A 6,878-nucleotide genomic window follows, 5' to 3' on the forward strand; every position below is an offset into this window, starting at 1 on the left:
GCGTCAGAGAATTTTGGTTGCCTGCTCAGGACTATGTGTTAATTCATGCTCAGCTGTGGAAGAGCATTGTAAACACATGCTAAAAGGGGTGTCTTGTCTGTACAGCATTCCAGAGTTAAGAAACTTGATCGGGAATCTGGAATGTCTCAATGTCTTCATGGCCCCGACCGGAATCTTCTTCTGCCTTGCCTTTCCAGGTCTCTGTGATGGTTGCCAGGTGGTCCCTGGTAGCGCGTCTGCCAAAGAAGAACGTGTGTGTCCGCAATGTTGCCCGCCGCGCCGCGCGCGGCGCGAGTGCTGCTGTGGACGCTGTGTTGGAGACAGAACTTGTGTGAGGCAACCTGCCCTCCCTCTGCATCCATTGAGCTCAAAGAAGTGTGTCCCAACGGCTCTTCCTGTGGTGTGGGCGCAAGGATTAATCTTGGCATCATTCGTTGACGGGGTCCGATCATCACTGCAAGGATCCAGCATCGTAAGTCCTTCAGGATTTTCTGGCCCAGGCAAGTGCCAAAAAGTGCGTGCGTCTTGAACTGTAAAATGGATTTGTGGCGGTCCATCTCATCAGGTGTCTAAAAAATAAAGAAAGAACACTTGTGTATTCAAAACCATGCTTACTCTTTACGCAATGCCGTAGGTTATATAGTTAATGCACAAACGAAATCAATGTTAAATATCGAAGATATGAATTGGTAACACCACGGGAATTGGCTATTTAATTCTTCAAATTTATTCTTGAGTACTTGACCATGACAGACGAAAATGGTGGAAGAAACAGTGATATTGGCAGTAAATATCTGTTTCATCAAATATGTGGAAGTTGGAATAATCATTAAATTAACAGCTAGACGCCTTCTTGTTCAGTGCTAAATAGCTAATGTTTACCAGACATTGTAGCGTAGCTTCGTCTACCTCATAAAGATGACAAGACTGCAACCGTGTTGGGTAGACGATGTGTTTTGGGAAAAAATTAATTTAAACGGGCTTATAAGACTGTATTTTTGCTGTTGAATTCTCAAGTTAGCATAGCAATGGTCTGTGTTAGAACAACTTCCTCTGACAAATGCATAATAGGTCAACGGATAATAGGTTGCTTACCTTTTAAATAGTCCGCCGATATGCGGTCCATCAAAGGGAGAGTGAATTTTCGCTGTGCAGCTTCCGTGTTTAAAGAACTAGATACACGGAAAACAGCATGCTGCTCAAGACACAGTGCCCGCATCTAAGTGGATTTTTTTTAGCATTGCCACAGGACTACAGCCAAACGGTACGAGGATGGCTCATTCAGTTGAGGTTAAGCTTGATCACTGTTTCGAATAAAGTATAGTGACTTAAAGTGTGGTCTACCAAATGGTTGAGTAGTACCTTAAAGGGAGCATTTGGCTATTGTCACACTACATTTGAATAATGGTAACAGTAAATTCAAATGTTATCATAATCATATTAACCATATGTAAATATTTTCAATGTTTACATATTTCATAAGTGTATTCTAATATATATTCGGTATCTCTGGGCACTGTGCTGCTTTGTAAAATAAAAATTGGTTTGTTATGATGGACCTGCAGGTGAGTCTGGCATGTTGAAAAATGTTAATGCCCCTTTAACTACAAAACGAATTAGTACATTGTGCCTGTATTCTGCCCAAATCTGGCGCAGATTCATGTTTTTGCGAGTCACTTTGTGAAGCTGATTGTACTGATGCATCAGTGTCCTTCTCCATAGCTGACAAACTGTAATCAACTTGAGCTGTAATCAACTTGCAAAACAGTCCCATGACACTGTTTGCCTCCATTACTTGACATGAGGTCAAGTAACACCAAAACAATCAGTAAATCTCTAAGCCTTGCTGCTGAGCCTCCTCTTAGGTCAAACTGGAGGATTTCTCCCAAAAATGTGCTAAAACAATCCCTGTAGCGGGATGTGATGTATGTTGAGCTGCAGCTTTCTGCTTCTCTTTCTTTTCGAAGTCAGACGTGTATCCACGGCTCCTTGCCGTTTACTGCTTTGTATCATATTGTTTGTGTGCAGTTTGCGCTGATCTTGAGGAGGGATTATCCTAAGCGGTGCTCTCTCTTTCTGAGTCAGCAAACAACAGTTAATCAATTGAAAACAGGGCACAAAAGAGCACTTTGTAAGATGGCTTAGCTCCATGTTTAAAGGCAGCCACCCACCACAGATTCTTTTTCAGGACTTTAGGTCATTTCTCCAGCTACTTTTAAAAGAAGCATTAAAATTCAGAGGTTAGCGACTAGTGATTTACTCTGTGAAAAGACAGAGATGGTACTTTTGCGGGATAGGTCAATCTCTTTGTCATGGATAGTAAGTAAGTAAGTAAAGTTCAACACACTGCCTATTGCATACAGATAGAATAAGTAGTCAAGATGCAGTACCTGGAATGTGTCAAACCAGGGAGCAAAGTGAGGAAATCGCTGTCTGTATAGATATGTAAATAAGTAAACTTTAATATAGCACTTTTCTAAACAGCAGTTCCACAGTTCTCCACAGCTACTTTTAAAAATGCAATCTGATCTTATAACAATCCACAACAAACTGCTCACTGCTTCTATCTGTTGTCAGGCCTATCACTATCAGAAGTACTTCATAGGTACCAGATTTCCTACAGTATTTAGGCCTCATTGAGTACTTAAATTGATCAAGAGAGGGGATGTATCGGGATCTGGCTGGCTAACCCTCTCAGTTAAATAATTTCCTGGGGGACACTATACTATGCCCGAAAGAATACTGTCTGCTCAGTAATCTGGAATCAAAGATTAAGGGGGGTAATCTTTGATCTCCAAGTGAACAGAATCACACAAACATGTTTTCTTGGAACTTTAGCCAAAATCAAGTTCAACAGATCTTGAAAAGTCATCCATGTCCATATCTCTTTGTTGGACTTTTGGAATTTGCTTTATCCAGGGCTCAGACAGAAGGAAATCTCCTCCTTTTAGCTAATCCAAAACACTCTCTGTTGCTGTGCTGTCTTTATTTCTTCCTCAATGTACTTTGATGCCACTTTTATTTTAAAGTGTTAATTAACAGATAATACTGATTCAATTGTATATTTGAAGATTGGTATACATACTCACCAAATATATTGCTTATATCTGGGAACACAATTCACATGCAAACTTCCCTTCCAAGTCTGGCTCCTCACCTGGGACCAATTTGCCTTGGGAGACCCTGCCAGGATCTACTGAGGCAACACAGCTCAAACACCTCCACCATAATAAGTCAGATGGGTCAAGAAACACAAATATCCATAAATCATGCGCTTGCTTACAACCTGTCTGCACACTGCACTGTGGGATTTTGATGTGGTGATGTAACTGTGTTCACAGATCTCAGTAAAATCAAAATGATCAAAATAAGACCTAAGTTGAAATAAACTATAATTATCATTTAAATAATTATTAGTATAATTAAACAAATAATAATCAATTAGCTGCTGCTTTTATTTTAATGATGGCTGAAGGGTTGACGAGCTGAAACAGAGATTGGTAAAAACAAAGTGGAGAACAGTGACAGGGACATCATCCAGGTTGTGTAATACCCTGCATCCTGACTATGTGTGTGTTGACTCTTTGAACAGTGTAGTGCAGTGTATATATACAGTTGCATCTATCTGTCTTTGTCATTGTGTTGAATCAAGGCCTTGAGGTGTAATCCGTCTCCTCTCCTCTTCTTCTCTGTTCGTCCTGACAGAGGGTGACAGAGAGGTGTCCAATGCTAGATGTTTGCTGTTTGTTGCTACATCTTGACCCGTTGCTTTGCCATGTATCCTCTCTTCCTCCACGAAAGCATTTCTGCTGGGATTTGTCTCACCCTGGCTTCTCTTTGTTGTCATTCCGTATCAGTTCTCCCCATGGCATCACTGAGGCCAATGAAGGTGTCTCTGGCTGCTCTCTGCAGTTCTGTTGTGCTTTTCTCGTCACTCCATCCTTTTTTTTTTATCTACTCCTCTCTCAGGATGTCTTTTTTAACGATTGTGGAACACAAGCTGGAACATAAGTGCTTAATTCTAGAAATAGAGGCAGTTTTTCTTATGTCTGATTTTTAATGATTCATCAAGAGTAATTTTTTGGTAGTAGAGAACTACTAAGGCCCCAAAATGCCTAGCTGCCCCCAGACGATAATATATTATCAGAATTTAGTTTCTCTCATACAAACAAAGGGATAAAAAAAGGACAGTGTCTCTCTAAATAGGTACGTATAGTTCTGCATTAAGGGATTATTGTATAGCTTTATAGCCTATGTAACTGCCGTAGCTAAAATGCCCCTCCTCAAAAATGTAACTACACTTTGGGGCCACAGATCCAAGACTGAACTACAAAGCAAGCCCATCATCATAGGTATCTATGGCAGGACTGACATTAACCCCTTGCATCAGGTATATACCTATCCATCATGTAAAACTGCTGCCTACTGACTAGGCACATTCTAAAACAACTAGAACAATAGGAGACCAACTGCTTAATAAATCAAAACTGACACACTTGATGTGAGAGGAGCGTGATGACAAAGACAAGAAAGAACCAAATCTCATATAGACACTATATATAAATTTAATTAACATTAACATTTAATGTTAAATTAATGTTATTTATATTTATTTTTTTTATATTTGAGAGACAGGGCTAGTTTTCCACAGATTGTATAATTAAAAATGCAATGTCACCCATAGGTTTTTGAAAAGCCGTTGTAAAGCTCAGTGCAGTGGTTCTGACCGTTGCCATTCTGTGTGGAGTATGGATGGAGGTGAAGCGGGCCAAATGAAGCCTGGTTACTGAAAACAGCCAACTGTGACTGCAACCACCTGCCACTCAAAGCAGCCACACATTATGCATAGCTTTTGCTTTTTTGTTACTTCTGTGTTGGCTTCATTTGCCGCTTTGGTGGGACATAGCTATCAAAAAAATTAAAACTAAACCAACCTAGAATGAGTACAAGTTTCACAGGTCTGATCTAGTCTGTTATCTGGATTTCAGAAGATATGAGACCTTAGTTAGACACAAACACCTAATTTAAGATAAGGCAGTTTTTATTTATGTCTGGTTTACTAACAAGCACAACCAGGTTCTGTGTATAATGTTAAGAGTTTCAAGGAGGCAAAAAAGTTTGGCTCACTGGCACACAATTTGGTTCTCTAGAGAATTCAACTCTTCACATTTATAATAATAAGCGATTCACATTGTGAATAGAGTATGATAGAGCATGATAGAGCATGTCAATGAGTCTACTACCTGTCCATATGTCACAGAACACTGAACTCCAAATTAGGCTGGTTGAATGGTTTAGGGCAGCACCTTGAGTGGTAGCTCAAGTGTGTAAGTGTGTGTGTGAATAAGAGGCACATTGAGGCACAAGAGCTTTGGATGATTATACAGTCAATCCTGCTTTGACATGTAAAGATGAAACTGAATCTGAAGGTTTTACTGGTAAGCAAGAGGAATTTCATACTGGCTGATGGCAGTGAGGCTTGAGGGTGTGTTGTTTTGAATCCATGTTTTTTTTTTTTATGTAGTCCTTCATAGGACGTCATGGTGAAGGTCATTCTGTGAATATGGTGAAATTGGTTCAGTAAAGGCCCTGACACACTGGGTTAGTTAGTGAGTGTCTGTATCCCTAGTTTTTGTGGTGTGTTCAGCACCGTTGGCATTCGACAGCCCTCGTCTGCAACTGTTCTGCAACTGAGCTGTTGAATTGGTGCACGAGAAGAGAAACTCGGTAGCAAAGTGGTAAAGTCATGAAGAAGGCAAGCACGAAAGATTGTCTATTTTTTAACTTCATCTCATTTGATCATTCAAATACTCAAATATTTCTTGAATAGAAGCAGCTATTTTATGGAACTGTCTAAGTGAGAGTAGGTGAACCTTCATCCTGCGTATTCTGGTGATTTTGAATGACAAATGCAGACTACCGCTATATGCTGGTATGGAGAGTTATTACCTCTCGCACAGGCGCAGAACGTACAGTGCTAGTTGGCTGTTCACTGTAGTCAGTGTGGTGTATTCTAGTGTCATTTTTTGACCAAGACACAGGCGACATGAGAAGATGTCAGTTTGGTGTGTCAGAAAAGTACATCCAGAATTAATCTGTCTAACTGATGTCTGAATTCTTGCTTACGAATGTAATTGTTTAAACAAGTACAATGTAACCAACTTGAACATTTCATAATTACTCGTTAAACTTAATAGAGATGTAACATGCAGGTATTTACTCATTGTGATGTTGAAGACAAAAAAAATCTCCTCTGACTGAGGGTTCTCTCAAGGCATTGGGTAATAAGCTTGTATACATGTTTGTGAATGGGGGCAGTGATATCACGCAGATTGTTATGTTAAGCAGTCAACAGTATTTGCTCTATTTTTAAAAAATTATTCAATGTGTCTCTGTGGAAGTAGTGAACAGTTCAAATCAAATGAACCCCCACAAAGTGTCAGAGGCCACCAAACTAAGCAGATACCCCAGTTTGTGTGTGTGTGTGTGTGTGTGTGTTGGGGGGGGGCTATTAAAATCAGGTCAGGATGGACCCTTAATCTTTGCTTTGTTAGGCAGCCCCTCCCTTGGCAGGCTGCTGACTTCATTTATTTATCTGTTATGTCCATTTCCCCTGCTGAGGATTACAACCTGTGTCACATACATGCTCACAATAAGGCAGCTTGTTACATAGAAATACCATGTATTGCTTATTGGTTTTGTTCAGGCATTTTCCAGAGGTCCATTCCACCATCAATTAGTTTTAAATAGGTTTTTGGAAAGTTTGCAGTTATAAAAACAAAAAATATCATTGGGGCGGCTGTGGTGGTGCAACAACAGAGGCAGAGCGGGTCGTCCCCTAATCGGAAGGTTGTCGGTTCGATCCCGGCTCCTCCTGC

General features: G+C 40.3%; 1 protein-coding gene across 1 annotated transcript in view; it reads left to right on the top strand.

Annotated features, from left to right (window-relative positions):
* The window catches only part of LOC118328056 (calcium-dependent secretion activator 1-like), a 55,442-nt gene that overhangs the window by 18,586 nt on the left and 29,978 nt on the right, over nucleotides 1-6,878 (top strand). The gene's annotated exons all lie outside the window — the stretch shown is intronic.

Source organism: Morone saxatilis, unplaced genomic scaffold, assembly GCF_004916995.1.
Source record: "Morone saxatilis isolate NCDOM2014 unplaced genomic scaffold, NCSU_SB_2.0 Contig18, whole genome shotgun sequence".
Lineage (NCBI taxonomy): Eukaryota > Metazoa > Chordata > Actinopteri > Moronidae > Morone > Morone saxatilis.